Source organism: Microcaecilia unicolor, chromosome 6 (genome assembly GCF_901765095.1).
Source record: "Microcaecilia unicolor chromosome 6, aMicUni1.1, whole genome shotgun sequence".
Classification (NCBI taxonomy): Eukaryota; Metazoa; Chordata; class Amphibia; order Gymnophiona; family Siphonopidae; genus Microcaecilia; species Microcaecilia unicolor.
The window spans coordinates 54,601,759-54,616,417 of record NC_044036.1 but is presented as its reverse complement, the minus strand read 5'-3'; the positions used below and the strand labels follow the sequence as shown (position 1 = coordinate 54,616,417).

Sequence of the window (14,659 nt, the reverse complement as noted above, 5' to 3'; positions counted from 1 at the left end):
AATTTTGGATGGGCCTGAGCCCAAAGTGGGTAGACATGAGAACCCTGTCCCTTCCTCCCCCCAAGGCAAGCAGGGGTCTCTTAACTCCACCCCTCCAACCCACCAGTACGTTTTAAGTCCATTAGGGCATCTTTTACAAAGCTGCGCTAGCGATTCCCACGTGGCAAATGAGAGGAAACCCATAGGAATTGAATGGGCTTCCTCTTAATTGCCACACCGGGAATCAGTAGCGTGGCTTTGTAAAAGAGGCCCTTAGTTCTTTGCTGGCAGTGAGCAGCGACACATACTTGCTGCTCACACTGGCCCCGAGTCTTCCCTCTAATGCAACTGCCTGGTCCCATAAACAAGTTGCATCGGAGGGAAAGCTCAGGGCCAAGACAAGCAGCAGTATGCATCGCTGCTCGCTGCCAACAAAGAACTGAAGGATTGAAAAGGTACCAGGGTGTAGGGGGAATGCAGTTAAGAGACCCCCGATCGCCTGGGGAAGGGGAGGAGAGATGACAAGAGTGTTCAGCAGGTGGGGATTGGGGATTCCCGCCAGCCACATCTCAGCTGTGCCACTGCTGGGTGGGCCCAAGTTCAAAATCGGCGGGTCTGTGCCCACCTGGGCCCACCCACATACTGGCTATACCATATGCCTCTACGTCAGTCACAAAGGAGAGGCTGAGCCAATCATGGTTTTCCTCCCACTTCATGCTGGAATTTTATTTCCTGTTTCCTAAAGATACTGGAAGTAAGAGTTCCCAGAATGCAATGAGAATCAAACAAGAAGTGGCTCAACCACACAGCAAACATCACATTCCCCTTTATCCAAACAAATTTTTTCCCATAACAAACAGTTGGCAACCTGACAATACTCTGTGTTTTTTAATCTCTGTGTTCAGGTCACTACTCCCTCCCTCCCCCACATTACATCCTTACCAGCTATCAAAAAAACAGTGTTTTCTGTTTTGTCCTTTATTAAATAAAATACTGCTTTGGAATGCAAAATCCCTTTCAGAAGGAATTCATTCATGGCTCTCTCCTTGTTTTAGAATGTCTAGCATGTCTCCTAATACACTACTTTATCTTAATACACTAAGTGGTGTTCTGGCATTTATCTAAGGTTACTTTAACCCTAGACATTACAAAAGGATTGCTGGGAATCTGTGTTACTTCTAGTACTTAATCTCACCAGATCAGCTGCTATGGCTATAATTTAAAAGAAAGGTAGTGAAAATAATGAACATGGACTAATTTTCCAGAATTTTCAAGGCAGCCCTCTTAGAAATAACTTCAGCCTCATCGAGTTGAAATAATTTTTAATATGGTACCTTGCAAGTCCATGGCTGGGCTTCACTTCAAATCTGACCCCAATCTGTTCACTTGGGGAGGGGGTGGAGGGGGAGAGAGTTATATCTCCAGAGAGAGGGACTGAATTATCACACAAGTGCATCCCTGCCCTATGCTCAGAAACTGTTCATAAAAACACAGTGAAGTGGCCCGATGCTGGCTGACATGAAAAAGTTTGCTCATCGGTAAAAATTACTTATATAGGGCCCAATATTCGGCTGGCAGTGCTCAGTGTTTTGCTCACCGCATTAAACCTGGAAATTCAATGCTGGGCTGTGTCCGGGATTCGGAACTGAATTTCAAGGTTGGCGGACCAGCTAATGAATGCAAGGAGGGGCATAATCGAACGGGGGCGCCCAAGTTTTCATGAGGGCGTCCTCACAGGTCGGCCCCGTAAAGGGGCGAGGCAACCCATATTATCGAAACAAGATGGGCGTCCATCTTTTGTTTCGATAATACGGTCGGGGACGCCCAAATCATGAAATTTAGGTCGAACTTAGAGATGGTCGTCCTTAGGTCGTTTTTGAGATGGTCATCCCTGTTTTTCGGCGATAATGGAAACCGAGGACACCCATCTCAAAAATGACCAAATCCAAGCCATTTGGTCGTGGGAGGAGCCAGCATTCAAAGTGCACTGGTTCCCCTCACTTGCCAGGACACCAACCGGGCACCCTAGGAGGCACTGCAGTGGACTTCAGAAAAAGGTCCCAGGTGCATAGCTCCCCTACCTTGGGTGCTGAGCCCGCCAAACCCCAAACCCCTCCCCCAAAACCCACAACTGTACAACACTACCATAGCCCTTAGGGATGAAGGGGGGCACCTACATGTGGGTACAGTGGGTTTGTGGTGGGTTTTGGAGGGCTCACATTTACCACCACAAGTGTAACAGGTAGGGGGGGATGGGCCTGGGTCCTCCTGCCTGAAGTACACTGCACCCACTACAACTGCTCCATGTACCTGCATACTGCTGTGATGGACCTGAGTATGGCATTTGAGGCTGGCATAGAGGCTGGCAAAAAAGTATTTTTAAAGATTTTTTTTGAGGGTGGGAGGGGGTTAGTGACCACTGGGGAAGTAAGGGGAGGTCATCCCCGATTCCCTCCAGTGGTCATCTGGTCAGTTCAGGCACCTTTTTGATGCTTGGTCGTGAAAAAAAATGGACCAAGTAAAGTCTCCCAAGTGTTCGTCAGGGACGCCCTTCTTTTTTCCATTATCAGCCGAGGACACCCATCTCCTAAGCACGCCCCAGTCCCGCCTTCGCTACTCTGCCGACACGCCCCCGCGATGGAAAGCAGTTGAGGGCGCCCAAAATCGGCTTTCGATTATGCTGATTTGGGCGACCTTGCAAGAAGGACACCCATCTTACGATTTGTATCAGAAGATGGGCGCCCTTCTCTTTCGAAAATTCACCTGAAAGCCAGTTAAATATGATATTCAGCACTTAACAGGCTATGGGCCACCGCAGCAAGGGGTCCTTTTACAAAGGTGTGGGAAAAAGTGGCCTTACAGCAACCTTGTCCCACGCGCTAAGGCCACTTCCTACTGCAGAAGTAAAATGTCCAACTTCCCATTTTTTAAAAATTAATGGTCACATGTTATAGAAAAGGATCCTGTTCGTTTTTAGCAGCAATTCGTGATTTGTGTTCTGTGATCATAAATTCCCCTAGGCTGACATTTCAACAAAGGCCAACCCATTCAGATGAGTAAAAGTTAATTTTATAAAACAGTATTAAAATAATTTACATTCTAAAATATCGTAAGTTTGGAAGGTTGTGTTAACCAGTAACGATTATAGTGTGTAAATCACTGTGGGAAAAGTGTATTCCACAACGTGACACCTCTGAGGACAATACACCCCTTTCCTTTAAAAACTATAGATCACTGGATACTGTTGAAGTTTTTATGATATATGATCCAGATAACAAAGAGTCAATAGTGATTAGCCTTATTAGTGTGGTTTATGTACAGCACTGCATATGTCTAGTAGCGCTATTGAAATGGTAAGTAGTAGTAATCAAGAGTATGGGATGCTATTAAAAGTTTCCTTATAGTCAATCCATGATATACTGAAGTGTCAATTTTTATTTCAGCTGGTAGTAAAGGCTTTATTCTGCATCACCTGATCTTCAGTTTCATATGTTCCTCTTTTGTGTCCTATTCTGTCATCATAATAGGGTCAAAATCACTGTATACGCTATCAGCATCTACTACAATGAACAACTTGTAAGTTGTAGGTAGGAAAGATATTGGTTGTTAGTTTTTGTGGATGTTGCTTGGGGCTCCCGAAGTGTTCTTCCTCTTATCAATGTGGTGTTACTTCTGGTTGTAAACCAATTGATTTTTCCAGTTGTCAGGTCTTAGTGGACAGAAGTTAAATATTTGAGCCAAAAAGTTGGAACAATCCATCAGAGCCAGGACTCTTCTTAACCTAATTTCCAACTACTATGTTGTTACTTCAAACCATTCAATAATTTTAATGTTTTCCTTTTCCATATTTTTTGCATAACCATTCTGCATCTCTGTTATGCTCTAAGGGATCCTCATATAAATTTCTTCAGACCTTTCCGGTTTCAGATTTGGCTGGTAGAGTTTTAATTACACTACTATTCTTCCCATTCCCTTTAGAATTGCTTTGTTTCTATCCCCCTCCCCCCTAAAAATTATATATATATATATAGAGAGAGAGAGAGAGAGAGAGAGAGAGAGAGAGAGAAAGAGAGAGAGGTCAAGGAAGGAGTATATGAATTTAAAGTATTTTATTAAATGCATCATGTTTCAGTTTGATGTTTTTGATCTTGTGAGGTTCTCATCTATCAGTGAAAACTCTGCACACAGTGATCTAATGTCTACACATTTTTCCAAGATTGTTTACGTTCTACTTTTAACCGGCCTTGTGTTCTTGTTACCCCATTCTTTTGAGGCAATTTCTCAAATGGGTTACTTTTGTGCATATCAAGACAGGAAAAGGGCTACAAACCTTTATGTAAGGAAAGTAAATAAAAGCAAAAGAAAAAGGAAACCGATATGGTTCTCCAAGCAAGTGGCTGAGAAAATAAAGGCTAAAGAGTTGGCGTTCCAGAAATACACAAAAACTCAAGAACAGGAACACGGGAAGGAATACCGGAGGAAACTGAAAGAAGCCAAGAGAGAGATACGTCTGGCGAAAGCGCAAGCGGAAGAACAAATGGCTAGAAATGTAAGGAGGGGTGACAAAAATTTCTTCAGGTATATTAGTGAAAGGAGAATGACTAAAAAGGGAATTGTGAGACTAAAAGATACTGCAAACCGCTATGTAGATAGTGATGAAGGAAAAGCAAATTTGCTAAATAGATACTTTTGTTCTGTTTTCACAGAAGAAAATCCTGGAGAAGGACTGCGATGGACTGGAAAAAGTACAAATGATAGTGGAGTGGATACAGCATCATTTACAGAAGAGAGTGTGTATGAACAACTTGTAAAGCTAAAGGTGGACAAAGCCATGGGACCGGACGGGATCCACCCCAGGATATTAAGGGAGCTCAGAGAGGTCCTGGCGGGTCCTCTTAAAGATTTGTTTAATAAATCCTTGGAGACGGGAGATGTTCCGAGGGATTGGAGAATGGCGGAGGTGGTCCCTCTTCAAAAAAGTGGTGATAGGGAGGTAGCTGGAAACTACAGGCCGGTAAGCCTCACTTCGGTTATTGGAAAAGTAATGGAAGCGATGCTGAAGAAAAGGATAGTGAATTTCCTGGAAGCCAATAAGTTGCAAGACCTGAGACAACATGGTTTTACCAAAGGGAAATCGTGCCAAACGAATCTCATTGAGTTTTTTGATTGGGTGACAGAAGAATTGAATCAGGGACGAGCTATGGATGCAATCTACTTAGATTTCAGCAAAGCTTTTGACACGGTTCCCCACAGGAGGCTTTTAAATAAACTGGATGGGCTGAAGATAGGACCTAAAGTAGTGAACTGGATTAGGAACTGGTTGACGGACAGACGCCAGAGGGTGGTGGTGAATGGAGTTAGCTCGGAGGAAGGAAAGGTGAGTAGTGGAGTGCCTCAAGGATCGGTGCTGGGGCCGATTCTGTTCAATATATTTGTGAGTGACCTTGCCGAAGGGTTAGAAGGTAAAGTTTGCCTATTTGCGGATGATACTAAGATCTGTAACAGAGTGGACACCCCGGAGGGAGTGGAAAACATGAAAAAGGATTTGAAGAAGCTAGAACAATGGTCTAAGGTCTGGCAATTAAAATTCAATGCGAAGAAATGCAAAGTGATGCACTTAGGGAATAGAAATCCACGGGAGACGTATGTGTTAGGTGGCGAAGGTCTGATAGGTTCAGACGGGGAGAGGGACCTTGGGGTGATAGTATCTGAGGATTTGAAGGTGATGAAACAGTGTGACAAGGCGGTGGCTGTATCTAGAAGGTTGTTGGGCTGTATAGAGAGAGGTGTGACCAGCAGAAGAAAGGGGGTGTTGATGCCTCTGTATAAGTCGTTGGTGAGGCCCCATCTAGAGTATTGTGTTCAGTTTTGGAGGCCGTATCTTGCTAAGGATGTAAAAAGAATCGAAGCGGTGCAAAGAAAAGCTATGAGAATGGTATGGGATTTGCGTAACAAGACGTATGAGGAGAGACTTGCTGACCTGAACATGTATACCCTGGAGGAAAGGAGAAACAGGGGTGATATGATACAGACGTTCAAATATTTGAAAGGTATTAATCCGCAAACGAACCTTTTCCGGAGATACGAAGGCGGTAGAACGAGAGGACATGAAATGAGATTGAAAGGGGGCAGACTCAAGAAAAATGTCAGGAAGTATTTCTTCACGGAGAGAGTGGTGGATGCTTGGAATGCCCTCCCGCAGGAGGTGGTGGAGAGGAAAACGGTAACGGAATTCAAGCATGCGTGGGATAAACATAAAGGAATCCTGTTCAGAAGGAAAGGATCCTCAGGAGCTTAACCGAGATTGGATAGCAGAGCCGGTAGTGGGAGGCGGGGCTGGAGGTTGGGAGGCGGGGATAGTGCGGGGCAGACTTATACGGTCTGTGCCAGAGCCAGTGGTGGGAGGCGGGACTGGAGGTTGGGAGGCAGGGATAGCGCTGGGCAGACTTATACGGTCTATGCCAGAGCCGGTGGTTGGGAGGCGGGGCTAGTGCTGGGCAGACTTATACGGTCTGTGCCCTGAAGAGCACAGGTACAAATCAAAGTAGGGTATACACAAAAGTAGCACACATGAGTTGTCATGTTGGGCAGACTGGATGGACCGTGCAGGTCTTTTTCTGCCGTCATCTACTATGTTACTATGTTACTATGTAACCTCATTCCTAAGCCAGGGTATGTGGAGTATGTCATAACAGTAACATATATAGGGAACCTATCCATGTGTGTTTGGAAATGCTTTTTTATAAGCCTGTGGCATCCAAAATGATGGAAAATATATCTGTACCTTTCTACCACATTTTTTAAAATCTTGGACTTTATTTCTTGGTACCTCAGGATCTTCTCTCTCTCCTCACAATTCACAGAGTAATCACTTGGGACTAACACCTCTAGGATTAATGCCATGTCCAGCTTTCTTGCATCCACAATTCTCATAGGGTCCTAATTGCAATGTTTTTCTGGTACACTGATGTTTCCATGTTTACAGAGTTTACAATGAATGAGATGTGCCACCTTGTTGTGTCTTTCTATATAAAAATTTTCTGCCATCAGCACTTCATGCCAACTATGAGAAGAATAACTGTTTCCAGCTCTTTTTTTTTTACAGAATCTACAAATTTCAGTTGTACCAGTTTTTTTCTATGCTTGCTGAGAACCATCTCGTCTGTTATCTACTGTCTTGGACTGCACCTATTAATCTCTCATCCATAGGTTTCATTTCTCCTCTATTTTAGCATTCATGTGTCTGGGCTTGATCCACACATGGTTCCTGTGAGTAACACTTTGCATTTTACACTTGTTTTTCCTTGTTTGCCAATTTATTTCTTCTAAAAGCTTTTTCTCCTGCTTGGCATATTCTTGGTTCCAGCCCTGTACTTACAGGTGGATTCTCGAATTCATTCCTTCTGTTAACCAGAACAACTGTACAAGTTTAATGATGGAACTAGATTTTGGACACTTGCTCTCATACTTCTAACACTTTTATGCTGCTAAAATAGGCCTGGAGGCCTATGTTGGTAGCTCTATAAGTATAATCTGTTTCTATGAGACACACTTATCCTTCAGCTGTGGGAATGTACTGTCTTGGCATACACTGATTCTTAAAGACTACCTCATGTGGAAGAGTTTTCGTGTCTGTACAACCAATTTTTCAAGGTATTTAAGAAGCCAGTCCACAATTCCAAAGCTATACAAGAATCCAGGAATTGCAAGGTGGCTGATGGCTTGTATCTTATTCTTTGATACTGGAGCACTTTTCAGTATCTGTTTTAACTCCTGTAATGCTCTTTGCTTGTGTTTTCTCTCAGTACTTTATGCTGGATTGTTGAGCTTTGCTGAACTCCCAGATATTTATATCCCTTCCTGTTCAAGTTCCTTGATGGCACAATCATCAGTCACAGAGAGGTTTTCAGTTTTACTGAATTTTCCTCTTAAGAAAGTTGGCGTAGTACATTTATCCAGGCCATAAGTCATCCTGATGTCATCTAAAAAGCTTTTTACTAAATTGTTTTGTCAAATGTTGATCACCGGAACTGTTGAGCTTTGAGTCACCTACAAACAGCAGGTGCGATGTAACCTCTGGGTCTTTTCCAGTTTTAGGATTAAGGCTAAATCCATAACCCAAAGAGTTAAGAAGTGTACGCAAATGATTAAGTACTATACAAAACAAAAGTAGTAACAGTCTCCCTGAAATATTCTTCACTAACTCCTGATATTAGGAATGTCATACTGTCCATTTTCATAAAGTAAATCAAGTGCTGTTTGTTGCATTTTCATGGTGAAGATAAGTTAATGTACTCTAGAAAAAATGTTAAGTAGTAGTAATTTAGCATTCAAGGCAATATATTATTCTAGGAGTGTGGGAAACAAAGTCTTTCTTATCAATTTATGCTACACTGAGGTTTCTACTTCTCTTGACACTAGTCTTAATGGCTTTATTTAGCAAGAGCTGGTCTTTCATTCCATATACTCCTCTCTTACTGGCATGATGTTATTAGAGTCAATATGATCATATTCGATTGGCATCTATTGCAATAAACAGCTTATAGATTGTAGGTAGACAAGATGTTGGCCTGTAATTTCTAGGAAGGCTACTTACTTCTCCCTTTGGAAGTACAAGTGTTCTTCTCATTATTAGGTATTGTGATGTCAAATCTGGCTGCCTGATCAATTGGTTTTTACAGTTTGCTATGTCTTAGTGAATAGATATTAACTGTTAGAACCAAAAGTTGGTCAATCCATCTGGGAGAGGACTCTTCCATTCTGGGGCTGTTTTTAACCTTGTTTCCACCTCTTTTGTTGTAATTTCAGGCCATTCCATATCTATTCCTGTTGCAAATTCTCTTGTATGGAGAACAGCCATTCTGCTTCTTGGCTGTGCTCTACAGAGTCCTCATATAAGTTCCTCCAGAATGTTTCTGTTTCATGTTTAGTTGGTGGCATCTTCACTATATTGATGTTCTTTCCTAGTTCCCTGTCCCTGTAGGACTGTTTTGGATTTTCTCTAAATAATTTCTCTCTCGCTCTCATATGTCTGCAACTTTTGTGCTTCAGCTGTTATTTTAAATTTATTATTGGAGCATGTGAATTTAAGATCTTCCTCCAGTAAAGCAGCATGCTTCAACTTGATGTTTTGGATCTTCCTCATTAACTTTGGTGTTCTTGATCCTTTTAAATACCCATCTATGAAGGACACCTCTGTTTGCAATGATTCTATTTTTCCTTCAATACAATTTTTCCAAAGAAGACTTGTTGCCCTTCTCTTTTTCCTCTGGGTCCCTGGGTCCTTGTTGGTAAAACAGTATTGTAGTTTGATCATTTCTTTAATATCTACAGGTTGGACATGGCAGGAAAACAGAAGAGCAGTAACCCTTGTGGACACACAGACGAGACAGTCACAACAAGGGTGACAAAGGAAAGGACAGCAGACAATGTCCAAGAAGACACCTTTATTGAAATATCCAAGACTCGACATGAGTCTTGTTTCGGCCTAAAAAGGCCTTCTTGTATATTTCAATAAAGGTGTTTTCTTGGACATCGTCTGCTGCCCTTTCCTTTGTCACCCTTGTTGTGACTGTCTCATATCTACAGGTTGTCCACCTATACAGGATATGGCCTTATTCATCTTTGCTTTCATACTCTTTACACTAGATGTAAAGTTGAAGTTGGGTAACCCTTCCCTTCCCCTGGAACCCAGCACATTTATCTATGTCTATAAAGGCCAGCAGCTGAAATGCTTAATTCCTCCACCTCTGGTCTTTCTCTTGCATTTTGTCTTCCTGCTTAGTCAACTTCTGAACCTCTCCTTCATTTATCATGCTCTCTTTCATTTCTGGAACTCTTCTCTCTTATCTCCATGTCATCCCTCACAGATGCTTTTCCCTGTTGCTGCCTCCAAATGTTGTGACTACTGTGACATATCTCCTTCTCTCTTTCTGCTTCCATTTCTGAGGCATTGTTTAGCTGTTTTAAAATGTGCTCACACAGGTATTGTTCTTTAATTTGTACACTCAAGGATCTTAGATTGGTTTCAGTTGCTTTTTGCAGCTTTTCCTTTGATATATTTCTACTTTTCTCCATTTTCTAGTGAGCTCTCTATGTGTACCCCCTGTAATTGATGTAAATAAAGGGTATATAGTAGTAATAATAGCAGTACATTATCTCATTTTAATCTGCAAGAGTCCACAAGGACTGGATGAGGTGTGGAGAGTGAACATCGAGCCTGCAAATAGGTGGGAAAATGTGGGGTACAAATGCAACAAATAAATAAAATAAATTGTGAGAGCAAAAACGAGTTGTGTATCACTTTGTGGCCCGGTTTGGTTGGAGAACTGAGCTGGTTGCTGAGACCCGAGTTATACTTAGCATATAATCCACACACATTATTATTATTTGTTACATTTGTGTCCCACATTTTCCCACCTATTTGCAGGCTCAATGCGGTTTACAGAGTACCGTAATGGTGTTCGCCGGTTCCGGTATGAACAAATACAAGGTGTTATTGCGTTAGAATAGGGTTTATATATGGTTGATATAATGGGGAACTTAGGGAGGAAGGGGGAAATTGGGTGTGTCCAATATGATCTTTAGTTTTGTTGTGTTGCAGGTAGTCAGTCTTTTATGTTGGCTCGGTGGGATATGCCTTCCCGAACAGGTTTGTTTTTAGTTCTTTCCGGAAATTGAGGTGGTCATACGTTGTTTTTACTATTTTTGGCAGAGCGTTCCATAGTTGTGCACTTAAATAGGAAAAGCTGGATGCATACGTTGATTTGTATTTGAGGCCTTTGCTGTTTGGGTAGTGAAGATTTAGGTATGTTCGTGCTGATCTTGTTGTGTTTCTGGTTGGTAGGTCTATGAGGTCTGCCATGTAGGGCGGGGCATTGCCATAGATAATTTTATGAACCAGGGTGCAGATTTTGAAAGTAATACGTTCTTTGATTGGGAGCCAATGCAGTTTTTCTCGGATTTAGCGCTTTCAAAACGCGTTTTTCCAAATATAAGCCTGGATTATTCATTGTCCTCTGTCCCATCCCAAATCAAGGTCTATCTGTTTAGGTAGTGTAGGTCCTGCTTGAAGTGAAGCGCTCCCGCTGCACCTTCTCCCACTTGAGGCGATTATCCTCAAGTACTCTCTTCTCTGTGTTCCCAAGTTGGGAACCATAGCAGCAGGCACCTTCTGTCTTGTGCAGAGGTTTCCAACACCACATTTACAAATTTCTTCTGTCCGGGCACCCAGGACTTCCTCCTCGGTACTACAGCTCTCGGTGGGAGGTGAGCTACCAAATACCAGAATTTTCTACAAGCCATAACTTTTATTATTTAATGATTAGACCACTTGACTGTCAATAGCAGCTCTGTCTCCTTAGTGACCATCCTGAAAATCCTTCCTCCCACCCTTTAAGCATGGGTATTTTTTTGGGGGGGGGGGGAGGGAGGGGTGTCACATGTCTGAATCTTCTTCATTCCCCTAAGGTTTCTCCAAGGCAATCCTCAGTAATTCAGCTTCTTCCTGCTCTCCTTTGATTTCATTAGCTACTATTGCATACTACTGTAAAGAGCTATCCATCGCTACCCCCTTATTCTATATCTGTTCTGAATAGATTTCAACCTGGGAGGCTCACCTCCAGGTCCTTTAACTAAATCGCTGCAGCTATATCTGAGTCCACCTTCACCATCACAGTCTCCAGGTCTAAAAGGTTGTCAACAAGACTGAACATTTTCACAGATGACTCTTCAAGACAATACTTCTCTCCCTTGCTCTTGTTTTCCTGTTGTTTTCTTTCCTGTTTTTCAATTCACTACATTGGAGGCTAAGTCCTGCGTTTGCTTTAGTTCCCCTATATCTTGTCTTAATGGGGCCAATATTCAGACCGTGGGTAGAACTGGGCTGCCTCCCGCAGTCAATACTGAGCCCAGATATTCAATGCCAGGTTGTTTCCAGTTATCGGCATTGAATAACCGGTTTAAATTTGGCTGGTTTCAACTTAATTGGCCAAGCCATTATTCAGCAATAGCAGGTAAGCTGGCGCCAGTCAAAGTTATTCCACCTATTGTGGTGGCCAAATATGGTTGCCAAACTTAGCCATCTCCACGCTGAAAATAGCTGGATAGCCAGAGTGGAGGAATGGCCTAATGGTTAGTGTAGCAGGTTGTGGACTTGGGGAACTGGGTTCAAGTCCCACTGCTGCCTGATGGTCAGTAGTGGGTTGAGATCCTGGGGAACTAGGTTCAATTCCCTCTGCAGCTCTGTGTGACCTTGGGTAACTCACTTAGCCCTCCATTGCCCCAGGTACAACAGGAGTACTATAGGGTAATAATAGCAGTACAGTATATCAAATGAATGATATAACTGGCTACCTTTTAGCTGCTAACCACCAAATTCAGCAGGGGAAAGCTGGCTGTCGTTCAATATCAACAGATCAGTGGCGTAGTTACTATGGGGCCACAGGGGCCTGGGCCTCTGTAGATTTGGCCCTGGACCCCCCTGCCGATGACCCTCTCAACCCCCCTCCCGCCGTCGCTGTTTGCTACCTTTGCTGGCGGGGGACCCCAACCCCCGCCAGCCGAAGTCTTCTTCCTTCGTTTTGTTTCTGAGTCTGACGTCCTGCACGTTGTCAGACTCACAGAAACAGAATGAAGCCCTGCAGATCGCAAGGCTTCGTTCTGTTTCTGTGAGTCTGACGTCCTGCGCGTTGTACGTGCAGGACGTCAGACTCAGAAACAAAACGAAGGAAGAAGACTTCAGCTGGTGGGGGCTGGGGTCCCCCACCAGCAAAGGTAGAAGACGGCGGGTTGGCAGCGGGAGGGGGGTTGAGAGGGTCATCAGCAGGGGGGATCAAAGTTGGTGGTGGTGGTGGTGCTGCTGGCGGAGGTGGGTTTTGTCGGCAATGGTGGGGCGGGGGGTGCTAAAATGTGCCCCTCACCTCGGGCTCTGGACCCCCCTCCCGCCAAAGTCTGGCTACGCCCCTGCAACAGATAGCCGGCTAAGTGCAGTTTAGTTGGTCATTTCATTCTGAATATCGGGAGGAAATATGTTTATGTTTATTAAAACTTTCTATACCACTATTACTGGCTAACACATCTAAGCAGTATACAATCTAAAAACAAATAAAATATGGAAAAAAGAACACCATATTATGGGTAGGAAAGAGACCACAAATGAAACACGGTCGTTCAGACTGAAAATGAATAATAATCAATCTTGGGTATTGTTAAATGATTTCATAAAGAAAATATACAAAATCAAAAAAGACAAGGCAATGTTTCAGGATTTTCTCTACGGAAGTCTATTATCTCGTGAAGTTGATCTCTTTAAAATGGACTTCTCTAAACAAATTTAAGACAGAGCTTAAGACTTTCCTATTTAAAGATGCTTTCTTTTCTATTAGGTCTCAGATATTTTTGTTCTATCAGCGAACCATTTGGCATGAGTTCTGAATGCATAGAAGCACCCCCACATATATTACCCTTTGCCCGTCTGACTTATCAGTTGTTGTAGCTCTACCCCCTTTTCTATCAAGTTTTATGTGCTACGATACTATAGTTTTAATTTTGTTTTTAGAATGTAAGACTTGAGAAGGATGAATATGGTCCCTCTCCATAAAAATGGAAGTAAGAAGGAGGTTGGGAACTATAGGCCGATTAGTTTGACCTCTGTGGTAAGCATATTAGTGGAAATGCTTCTTAAACAAAGAATAGTGAGGTTTCTAGAATTCAATAGACTGCAGGACCAGAGGCAGTATGGTTTCACGAGACAAATCTGATTAATTTATTTGAATAGGTGATCAGAGTTGCATTGAGGGACAGAACTAGATGTGGTGTACTTAGATTTTAGCAAAGCCTTTGACAGGGTTCCACATAGACAGCTAATAAATAAACTGAGTGCCATCAGTATGGGTCCTAAAGTGATTGAGGGCCAGATGCACTAAACTTTAACGAGCCAATAACGACCCTGTAACGAACAAATTTTGAACCATGGCATGCATTAAAGGCCATTTTCCGACGGCGGTAGCAGCTAACGAAAACGGAATGCAAACGAGTAACTACCATTGTAATGTGGACGATTCGGGATGCACTAACCATACCGACGATTGCACCGACTCATTTACCTCGATATATTTAACGTGTGGTCAGAGCTGTCAGTAAGGCCGGAGCTGTCATACAGACATGTCATAACATGTCCTTGTGGGCGTTCTTGCCCCCCGCCCGAGGTCGTTGCTGCTCCCCGCTCCCCCCTGCATGTTCAAATTCGGTAACCACTTTTAAGTTTTAAATTTTTTTACGTTTGGTTGATGCATCTTGCCCTGAGTGGAAAGCGACAGAGAGTAAAAGGGTAAATGGAGATCACTCTAAGGAAAGAGTCTTTCTACTGCATTTCGTCTTCCTTCTTAGTGGTGTGATGCAAGTTTCAGTTCTTGGACTAGTTCTTTTTAACATTTTTGTAAGCGACATTGCTGAAGGGCTGCCTGGCAAAGTTTGCCTCTGAGGATGATACCAAAATCTGCAGTAGGGTAGACACCCCTGAAGGTCTGGATAATATAAGGAGAGACCTAGCAAAAATTGAAGAATGGTCTAGAATTTGGCAGCTAAGATTTTTTTTTATTGAATTTTAAATCTAATTCCAACCAGATGGAATCCAGAAAGTCACATCATAACGAACAAATTAGAAACAAGAAACAAAGAA

At 42.9% G+C, this 14,659-nt stretch overlaps 1 protein-coding gene across 1 annotated transcript in view; it reads right to left on the bottom strand.

The window, feature by feature from the left end:
• MIGA1 (mitoguardin 1) overlaps positions 1–14,659 on the bottom strand; it is a 159,669-nt gene that overhangs the window by 55,598 nt on the left and 89,412 nt on the right. The window lies entirely within an intron of this gene.